Source organism: Polistes dominula, unplaced genomic scaffold (genome assembly GCF_049000335.1).
Source record: "Polistes dominula isolate Pdom_NZ unplaced genomic scaffold, Pdom_raw_medaka contig_82, whole genome shotgun sequence".
NCBI lineage: Eukaryota > Metazoa > Arthropoda > Insecta > Hymenoptera > Vespidae > Polistes > Polistes dominula.
The window spans coordinates 1,225,260-1,237,500 of record NW_028301046.1 but is presented as its reverse complement, the minus strand read 5'-3'; positions in this window follow the sequence as shown (position 1 = coordinate 1,237,500).

Below are 12,241 nucleotides of genomic sequence, written 5' to 3'. Positions count from 1 at the left end.
GGTAGCAAACAAGCAGAGGCAGACGTGCTACCCTTCTTTTGCAATACGACCACTCTTGGTGGTTCCCCGCATTTCATCCTCGAGAGGAATTTGGCCTCAAATTAAAAGATCTCAGGGCGAGCCACGAATGAAATCTCGTAGCAGGAGGGGTGGAATACACGTACGTTCGAGATACTACGACCTACTATCTCGTTCATGCACAGGGTGTCGCAAAAAAAAAATCATGTTAACTTCTTCTTTTGATCGCGTACTTTAACACGATTCATATTTCATGTTACGAAATAATTCGAATAATTCAATTATTGTTTTCTTCAATGTAACATTTTTTACTTGTTTCTTATTTTCTATATTTAAAAAAAAACAAAACAAAAAACAAGTTGGTGCAATATCTAAAAATTATTATATTAGAAAATAAATGAATCAAATATCGAAGAACATAAAATGGTCTGGTCTTAAAAAAAGCTAGCTTAGTTTTGAACACCCCGTGGATGAAAGTCGCAACTAAGGATAGGAGAGGGACTATCGGGGCCTTCCTCACCAAGCTTAATGCTACCAATATCCCAAAATTAAAACGCGCCTTCGTCCTCGCAAATCATTCGCGCAACGACCGTACAAGCTGCGAACAAAAGTAACGAAGCTTGCCGTATGAAAAGGGCTAGAAGAAAAGAGAAAGAGGAGTAAAGGTAGAGGGAAAGGAGGGGTGGGAGTAAAGAGTAGTGAGGGCCGATCGTTCTCTTACTAACCCACCCACACCCCCTTTTATCCACCCCATGACGTTGATATTGCGTAAGATCACTGGACGAGTATCGTTTCTCTTTTCTTCTCTTCTTTTTTTTCCTTTTAAGATTTTCTTTCATCGCTGTATTCGCTATTATCTTTCGTACTACATACTATGATAGATGATGATAATAATTTTTAACCACAAGGACAAATTTTGTAAATGATCAAATTATAGTTTAACTTTTTGTATAAAACTTAACAATGTTTGTTATATTAATTTATATTAATTAATTCAAAGGTATGATGTTGACTAAAAATAATAATCAAGTAAGAAGGTTTTTATCTTTTTTTTTTATTTTAAATATTTTTATATTGTTTTATTAATTATATGATAAATATATATATTTATATTATATAATAATATTAATTTATATTATAATTATATAATATTAATTATATTATATATTATAATATTAATTTATATTATATTTATTATATAATAATATTAATATTTAATTAATATTAGAAATAGATAGATAATTTATTTAATCTATTTTATTCCTAAGTATAATATTAAAGATATATCGTTTGTAGTTTTATTAAAAAAAAAAAAATATTTAACATATAAATGAATAATATTTATTTGCAATACATTAGTATGGTTAGAGAATTTGAAGAATGCATTCAAGTACCAGGAAACATAATCAATTTTATTACCGCAAAAGAAGGATCATTTTTTAAATTGATCTCTCCGTGTGTGGCGAAATAACTGCTACGAAATCATGTCAAAAAACCCCCCTGAAGAAATGTACGAAAAGGTGGAGGATGGGGGTCGTTCCCCTTTCGTGTTGGCGTCGGTGGCACCCTTCTCGTGACCGCAGATTGAAATTCTTAGGCACCACTCTTCTTCGCGAACTACTGCCTAGGGTCGAGTAGAAGAGGTTTTTTTTTACGTCGAGCCCTTAATGTCGAAAATTCTATTATTTCACTTCTGATTCTAACGTTCGTTTCTATTTCAGTACTCGTAATTTTAATATGTGTGTGTTTGTGTGTTGTGTGATTTATTTTTTGCTTTACGATGACCAATAACAACTAATATTAATATTATAATTTTTAGAATTATTTGAAGACAAAGAAATAAATCGAAATAATATTATTTGGAAGAAAATAAAACAAAAAAATAAATATATAATATTTATATAAATTATATAATAAATATATAATATTAATTAATATTATATATTAATATTATTATTAATATTAATAATTATTAATTAATTAATAATTAAATAATAAATATATAATATTTATATATATTATATAATATAAATATAATATTATATATTTTAATAATATTAATAATTAAAAAAATAGCGAAAATCCTAATAGTACTTTTATTTTTTTGGGGGGTTTTTTTTGGTCAAACTCTTACAAACGAGTAATAGTAATAATAGTAGTAATAGTAGTAGTAGTAGTGGTAGTAGTATCAGCTTATGGTAATTTCGATGGATTTTCTAAACTAACAACCAAAAAAAAACTTTCGAGGTTACATTCTTTTCAATAGAAATAAGCTTTAACCCATTCTTGGAGCTTTGCAAAATGTAGTAGTAGTAGTAGTAGTAGTAGTAGTAGTGAACGTAGCGAATGTCGTTGAAAAAGATAGAAAAGGAGTGACAAAGATAGTACGATTTCATTTGAAAGGATACGGGAAAGAGAATCGTCATTCTGGTAAAATAGGAAAATCGTAGGAAGGTAGAAAGGAAGGTAGGAAGGTAGGAAGGAAGGAAAATCGGTGTTGGTCAAAACGATAGGGGCTATCGGTGCCGACCAACTGGCCTGTTGCACGTTGACAAGCTGCATTTGCGTTGTGGGACCAACTTCCCTACCGGTCGCGGACCGACTTTCGAATGAATCCGTCCATTGAAACGCTTCGAATCCGTGTAAAGTCGATAGCGAATGCTGACCAATTAGAAAGAGCTTTCTATCTATCGTATCTTTCGAAAAACACGCTACTTCATTTCATACTATGACTAGGTTGACTATTATCATGAACATTTCACATTTTCAACATTATTACGATCATCAATGTTATTCTCACAAACGATTTCAAATTCAACCTTATAGTTCAGTTTATTTCATAATTATTAAAAAAAAAAAAATAAATGATACAAGTGTATGTTTTTGCTAGAAAATAGTTTATTTAATTCTTTCGATACTATGGGCCACTATAGTGGCCCTTCATAAAATGTCGCGTATTTTATATACGATGAACATATGCATTTACATCACATTAAATAATATCACATTATAGACATGTAATTTTAGTGTTTTGTTTCTTTCAATGAAAAATTCTTAAATATCAACAACAAAATTATTCAAAAATAAATTGCAATTTCGATGTTGCTGCACGTATTAGTAATCCGTAGAATAGAATAAGCGGCCGTTAGCGAAAGGTTTAATTTCTAAATTATATCGTCAATCATTGCAAAACTTTAATTATTCTATTATATTTTAAATATATACTATGTATAAAATTTAGAAATTGCTTTAGGGTTTAGTTTGAACTAATAACTCTTTTTAAATCTGACTAAATCTTAGAAAAATCCTGACTCAACTAACCAAAACATATATTTTTATATTGACCAAAACCCTCTGGGTATTCTATACAATACCATGGATTCTATATATTGACCATAACACACATGTATATATATTTTGGTAAATTATTCATGTCATTAAAAAGATGAATCGTTTATTTCCGAATTAAACGATTTAAATTGTGTCCTGTTCTATTGAAGAGTTTAAGAAGAAATTTTGTTCTGAAGGAATATCGCGCGAACCAAATATTATATTATATACCTATATATATATATATACATGGTAGGAAATATACAATACTACTACCTGGAAGCTCGAAAGCGAGTTTTGCGACTCCCCAAATAATTCGAATCGCATTGCCAAGGGCTGAAAATCGCGTGACCATACGTTCACCACCGAATTCTTAGCCGATGCAAAAGTAACGATTGCACTGTAGACATTCGCGTGTCACGAAAGTGCTTCTATTTAACCACGACATCCTTTCACACGTGAGTAAACAAATAGACGAACAAAGAGTAACGAACGATGAGAGAGAAAGAGAGAGAGAGAGAGAAGGGAAGAAGTTGGGTTTATTATAATTCTATCTCATTTCCTCTTGATTTTTACAAAAAAAAAAAAAAAAAAAACACGACGATTTCGTTCGAAACATAAAAATAAAAACGAGAACAAGAAACAAAATTTAGCAATGTATTATATATTTTTTTTTCCTTTGTTTTTCGCGACTGAAAATTATAGAAAAGAGAAAAAAAAGATGTGGTAGAATTTTGCCAAAAATATGGAGGGTAGAAATAAGGAGGGAGTAACATCTCTTATGGGAGTAAAATGTGAAAAAGTGTTCAGCATTTTCTATAAATAACAGTTCAAAAACTTTCCAGAATGGCGATGGTGTAGACAAAAGGTATGGTATGAATGTAGCAATTGTAAAACGAATTAAAGTATACCGAGTTATGTAGTAATGTAGTTAAATCTAACCTTAAAGAATAATTATGAGAAAACGTGTGTGTACCTACAGTGATTTTATTTCGTGAACTGTGAATAGTACGTTTATTGATTTTTTTTTTTATCATTTAATTTTATGAAAAAGTATGTGAATAATAACAAAACAGTTATGGGTCAAATTTGTGTTGTGAAATTTGTGTGTTACTTGTTTATTTCTCAATCTTACTCTAATTAATACTTAGCGCTTTCTTTAAAAATTTACCCTGAAGCTACTGTGGCGTCACCCTAATTTAATGCATTTCGACGGACACTTTTCATATACAGAGATGTCTCTCCTTACCTCTACCCTCCATAGCTAAAAAAACATAAAAAAAAAAAGAAAGAGGAGTAGATTGCTTGCTACTCCCGCCCCCGCCCCCGCCCCCCATCACGTCAATTTGATTTTACACGAGTTCGTTGTATCTCATTCTTTCATCCCCATTTGATTTTCTTTCTTTTTTCTTTCTTTTTAAGTAAAAGAATCAACTCTGTGTAGATGTGTGTACCGGTGAGAGGTGATCTACCTTAATTAATGAATTTATCGGAAAACTCTTGCTAACCGACAAACCCCTCTCTTGCATGCCGCCGCCTACCACCCTCCCCACCCATCTCTCATCTCTCTTCTTCTTCTTCTTCTTTCTCTTTCCATCCATCTCTTTTTCTCTATCTTGGTTTTGGCCCCTTAGGGTAGACACAGCCTCCACTCCAAACAGACTGGGTTGTGGGGGGAGGGGGTAGGGGGTGGATTCAGTAAAGGATGAGAAGGAGAATGTGGTATACTACGTACTGCGTAGTCCGAAACGAAGCCGTCGACTACCAAGCTCCGTCACTCCCCGCCATTTTAATTTCCACCCCCTCCCCCTCCACCCCCGCCCCCGCCACGATCCCCTCTCCACGAAAGAAACTTTCTAATTACCAACTTTTCTGATTAATCACAGTAATTAATTAGTAGCACACCGCGGACTAAAGGGAAAATGGAGGCTTACTCTGGTAACGTTGATCCCTTCTCTTCTCTTCTCTTCTCTTCTTTTCTTTTCTTTTCTTTTCTTTATCTTTTTCATTTTCGTTTTCGTTTTTTAAACTTCTTCTTCTTCTTCTTCTTCTTTTTCGATCCACCCTTTATACCTTTTTTTCTCATCGAATATAGTGAATGTAATTTTTTTAGGGGGGTGGGGGAGGGGTTTCTTTTTTTGTTAACGTTATTTCACTTACATTAGTCGATTACTATGAATGGAAATAATCGTATGACCTTAATACTACTATTCCTACGTTGATCTAACAGATATCATAATCCATCTAAAGTGATCTAACACGACTTTTCAATGTACATACTATGTATTGTGTATATATATATATATATGTATACTCAACTACGATCAAAGAAACGTTCTATCTAACATGATTGCACGTTATTCCTAACTTCCGTTAAAGCTGGTAATTAATTTCCCTTATCGTCCAAGTTCTGTCAGTTTGCGTTATAATTTTAGTTAAAGTAGCTTACTCTTACTATATATATATATATATACTAAATGTATGTGTGTGTATGTATAATACGTATTCTATACGTGGTTTAAACTTTGTCGAGCGAGACGACGACTAGGACGACGACGACTAGGACGACGACGATGACGCCGTCAGCGATTTTCTCTATCAACGTTCTCGTTACTTTTCTTCAAATTTTCTTTTCTTAAATTTAAACTACCCTGCTTATCGTTGCATAAGAAGAGAAGGGAGCAAAGAGGGTGGGGGGAGGGGGAGGGGGAGGGTTGGGGAAGGAAGTAGAGAACGGGTGTTTGCTAAAGTCAAGATAAAAAGAATGATCTTTGAAAGATTTTCAATGAACATTTTTTTTTTTTTTTTCAGTTATTTTATCTAAGTGTCAATCTTTACGCCTGTTTCGCAAAATAGAAAAAAGAAGATAACAAGAAGAAAGAAAGAAAAAAAAACAAAACAAAATAAGCCAAAGTAACGATCAGAGATCTCGTAGGGAGATAGTAATTTGAGAGCCCTTCGGACATTTTCTCACCTTTTTTACATAAGTGTTCCTTCTAATAAGATGTTTTGATCAGCCTACCCTATAGGGGTTTCGCACCTCATGATCGGCCCAGGCCTCCAGTCAAGTTTTCAACTTTTCGTGCTAGGTCCAGGTAGCCCGTGACTATGCACATCTCTTCTCTAGTTCTACAGTGCATTTCATAAACAATTATACTTACAATTGATATTAATGCCAAATCAAATCCATCTTAAATATTACCTTTTATTTCACATATATATATATTTATATCAAATAAAATAGACGTTTAACGTGATACTAAACATCATTTTTCTTGTATGAATTATTTGTCATAGCAATCTTATAATGTAAAAAAATAAAAAAAAAAAAATAAAAAAGAAGAGGGAAAAGAAGAATGAAAGAAAAAGAAAAAAAAAGAATACGTCTATTGTAATATTTTATATTAAAAAGTATTTCAAATATTTACTTTAGATTGCATGCACCTGTATTATACGAGACTGTCGAAAAGCCACACCTGTGAAGCCCCTCCCCCCTGGACCCCCTCCCCCCCCCGATACCTATATCCAAAGTTCCGTGACTGGTTCTAATTCGGAAATTGCTGGTTTCCTAACAGTCGTAATGATCTTCGAGTCTATTCCAATTTTATATGGTTGTTGTGTTCACCACCTTTTTCCTTTCGTGATGTAAAGTTTTTCACGCGCGCGCGCGCGCGCGCTCCAAACGATTGGTAGTAAATTCTCACGAAAAATTCTATATAAGATCATCTAAAATTGTATTTATACATTTGTAAATGGGGTTTGTTTGTATTTCTTTTTTTTTTTTTTTTTTATTAATCGTTAATCTTATTTTAATCTATTTGTATCTCTCGAATATATATATATATATATATATATACATTTTAATTTGTCGTTTATCGTATTGGCCAAATTTTCGTTGATTGTATCTTGAAAAAAATTAGCAAAAGGGTAGAGAAAAGAAAAGGAAAGGAAAGAAGGAAGGAAGGAAGGAAGGAAAGGAAGAGAAAGAGACTTTAATTCCTAAATTACAGGTTCCCTCATAAACGTGAACAACCGAACGTTATCTTGCCTTGGAAACATCCAATTTTCGTAGTAATCGTTTCTTCATCTTCTTCTTTTTATATATACCTTTCTTTTTCTTTCCTTCTTTTTTTTTTTTTATATTGAATTTTGAACACAGTAGGTAAACATCAAAGATAATAAAATTGAAGTATCTATATAGGAAAGTACCTTGTACTTATCGTGGCTCGTGTGGTGTGCTTTTTCACCGATAACGATCGAAAATGTCTCTAAAGAAATGAAAAAAAAAAAGAATGAACGTGTAATCGAATATTTTAAATATTAAAGTGACTACGAAACTAAATAAAAATAAATGAATCATCTTGAGATAATTATTAACACAAATATAATTAAAAAACTTGATATGTATATTGGGTTGTTTGGGAAAGATTGAAATGCAACGCATTTAAATTTTTTCTTTTTTGGGTGTATATTTATAAGTGTCATTATGTTCCACAATCTTTTATCATCTTTACAAATTTTGTCCTTTCAGAATTTTTCAGGTTTTTATGCAACAAAATTGTATGCAACCTACTGAAAATCAGCACGAACTTTCCGGACAACTCAATATACAGGGTGATCTGTAACTGGTGGTTCAAGCGAAAAAGGAGGTGATTCTACATGAAAAAATAAATCGAAAATGTAGAATAACAATTTTTCGTTTGAGACTTTGTTTTCGAGAAAATTCAATTTGAATTTTTGCAAAGTACGCGTGCATTTGATCGTGTCTCGTTATAACGAACCTACGAACTTTTCAGAAATATCCTACGAACTTTTCGGAAATACTCTACGAACTTTTCAGAAATATCCTACGAACTTTTCAGAAATAGCCTACAAACTTCTCGGAAATACCCAACAAACTTTTCGGAAATAACCTACGAACTATTCGGAAATATCCTACGAACATTTCAGAAATACCCTACGACTTTTTCGGAAATACTCTACAAACTTTAAAGTCGATTTTCTCGAAAACAAAGCTTCAAACGAAAAATTGTTATTCCATATATATCGATTTATCTTTTCATGTAGAATCACTCCCTTTTCGCTTGTACCACCAGTTACAGATCACCCTTTACATAAAAATATTTTAAATATAGATTTCCTCGTAAGTATTTATGAAACAAAAAATAAAATATCATCGTTTAGTTCGTTATTGATCTTGCCAACATAAGATTCCGAGAAGTTGAGTCGAACACCGTCGAATACGTCCAGTTGTAAAGATGACGTTCGAGATATCAAATGTTGAGGCGGTGCCGGTTATAGTCGTGAGCAGCCGCCGCCGTCGTTGCTGACGCCGCTGTTCGATGATCGTTTCGTGCCTTCGAATCCTGGACTCGTGGTCTGACAGCCGGCACCGTCATTACACGATGACTCGCCCAATGGAAAAGGAGAGTTCAACGAAGAAGCGTAGGAGAAGAGAAAAAGAGAACAAGAGAAAGAGAAAGAGATCGATCAATCCTATCGTTTTCTTTTTATTTATCTCTCTCGTTCTATCTTAAATACAACCCTTATCCACCCCCACCCCACCCCCTCCTACACTTCTACCTCAACCCGATCTCCAGTTTCTTCTCATTCCCCCCCAGTTTCTTCTCTGTTTCTCTCAGTGAATCGAAAACGTGCGATGGAGAGTGTAAATCGCCAGGTTTCGCAAGCCAACGTTCTCGATCTTCTAGAGGATGGATCATGATCTTTTGTTCATGATCGACGCGTAAAAACGATCCCTGAGAATAAGTGTAAGTACTTAACACTTTGATCGAGGTAACAACGCTGTTTCTGACCCCGTAACAAAGTTGCTTTGCCTTGCTTTGCTTTGCTTTCGATTCCTCAATCTCATAACAATAATCTTGACTATATTATTATCATTATTTTAGATCTATCAATCCTCTGTTACTTTGAATCGACATTTTCGTGTTATTTATCAAATAAAAAAGATATTATTTATATTATATATATATATATATATAATCTTTTAAACGTTGTGTTTCTGATATTTTTGACACTGAAGCCTACGATCATTATTATTAATCAATGACAAGATTTGCAATCAACATCATCTTCGTCAGGTTTTGGCGTTGAACTTCTACCACCAATATCCACATGAGAGAACACTCACTGATCAGTTTTTTGCCAAGGTAAAAAAACGTTCCTAATTTAATCGAAGGCGTGTTCTGAGGAGAAACCGATCTTGCTATTTATGTCCATGTTGGTTCTATTGTTCTCGTATCATTTATGGTAAGTTATTCGTTTTTTTTTATTTATATGGTAAAATGGACTTTTTAATAATGATATATATATATATTTGGGTGAATAAAAAATTCGTGGCTTTATTGTGTGTAAAATTGTACTTTGTAAAAACTGTATAATGTTTTTTGTTGTTGTGAAATCTACTTTGAAAATATTAATTTAAAAATACAGGTATATGATAGGAAATAAAACTTTGTTTTAAATAATTTATATTATTTTGTATTAATTTTATATTTATTTTATATTATTTTATTATATTATTTTATATTATATTCAATTATAATTTTTTTATATTATATTATTTTATATTATATTCAATTATAATTTTTTTATATTATATTATTTTATATTATATTCAATTATAATCTCTTTATATTATATTATTTGATATATTATATTTAATTATAATTTTTTTATATTATATTATTTGATATTAAATTTATTTATAATTTTTTTATATTATATTATTTGATATTATATTTAATTATAATTTTTTTATATTATATTATTTGATATTACATTTAATTATAATTTTTTTATATTATATTATTTGATATTACATTTAATTATAATTTTTTTATATTATATTATTTCATATATATTAATTTTATATTATATATAAAATCTTTATTTTTATTTAAAATAATTTATTTATACCAATTGCATAAATTATTATTATTTCAAACTAATATTAATCATATCGTTAAAACAATAATCAACAATGTTACAAAACTTTCATTTCAATAATTCAATTTAATAACCAATATGAAAAACATTGATTCTCATCATCGGCCAAAAAAAAAAAAAAAGAAAACAAAGATCGTCCAAAGGGTTAATATTGGAAATCGAAGCCAGGAAGGTATATCTCCTTCGACGAGATTGAGTTTTCGGAACGGAAGGGTGCAAAGAGTCTAAAAAAAAAAAAAACAAAAAAAAAAAAAAGAATAGAGAAAGAGAAAAGAGAAGAGAGAAGGGGACAGTCACCATAATGCGTGTGATCAAAGCGACCGGTACTCGGTGATGTCTCTCGCTGGCATCGTCGTCTCACCTTTAATAAAGCTATCTCGCATCTCTAATATCTTATGGTGTATCGGTCAAGAACGAAACCGCGAGTACGAATGAAAGAAAAAGAGAAAGAGAAGAGAGAGAGAGAGAGAGAGAGAGAGAGAGAGAGAGAGAGAGAGAAGATCCGTGACTTTCTTTGCCAGAGAGACGCGTTCCAACGCCTTTCTACAACGAGGCCTTGTTCGCCAAGCCGAGAGAAAAGACACCTTAACTGACGTACCACCATGTATATTATATATACACATACACACATACACACATACACATACATACTTATACATATACATAAATACCTTTTGGAGTCTCTTTGGATTCGAGCAGCTCTTTCTGCTTCTATCTCTTTTTTTTTCTTTTTCTTTTTCTTTTTTTTTGTATACACTTCTCTTTTTCTTCATGGGTTAGCTGAAGTAAACCTGCCCGAGTTAATACACTTACCGATGGTTATCAACGAGCCCACGTCAATTAAGCAATTATCGGCACCACCTCGGCTTCACAGAGAGTGCATTTCGGGGATCTAAACTAATGTTGACTCACCTTCTCTCACTTACCTCGAACCCAAGTGTGCTTTTGATTCGTCCTTTTTTTTTTTTTCTATTCTTAAAAAAAAAACCAATTCCTATTTAACGAGAACTTATTTTACCAATTGACAATCATAGATTCATTTTAAAAAAAATACAATTACGTGTTAAATCGTTTGATAATTTACGATAAATCATCAAATTTCTGTGATGTTAATTTTGAATCTATTTTTTTTTCTAATTTGTTATATAATAAATAATATATTATTATTAATTGAAATAATTGATAACGCGTAATGAATAAATATTTGATTCGAAATGTTTAATCAAATTCACGGTTTTGATGATTTACGTAATTATTGGTACATGTCAACGTAACGAGCACCCCTCATATCGTTGCAGTGTGTAACCCTTGCACTTATCGCACGTGTGACACGCGTGTACCAATTTACTAGCTCGATAGACTAGATCTAGGAGATAAAGGATAAGGTTGATTGACGCCTAAGTGAAAAGACGATACACGTTGGATCAACGATGATTATTATTATCCTTCGAATTGAAATATTCAGTTGTTTGGAAAGTACTTTTGTTTTTTCTTCACACAATTTTGCAATTAGTTAATGCACATTGGCAAATGAAAACACGTGAAATCATTGAATGTTGAAATTTATCAAATTAAATTATTTAAACCCATTCGAGAAATTCTATGTTTAATCTCGAAACAAAATGTGTCTTCATTTTAACGAAAAATAAAACGAAATTAATAATAGAACATTTCTATATTATTCTTTATGTATAACTAAGGGGTGCCCTGCCACGCGTTGCCTGTGGCTCACACTTTAAGTCAACGAATTACCTTATATCACCTTATTGCGATTATAAATTGAGAAATAAACTATCCTATCTTTCAAGTTAGATGAAACTGTATACAGTGTGCAAAATTTGATTAAAATCAGTTTAGTAGTTTAGGAATGCATTGCGGACAAACAACGTGACACGTAATTTATATATATTAAGAAGAAGATAAG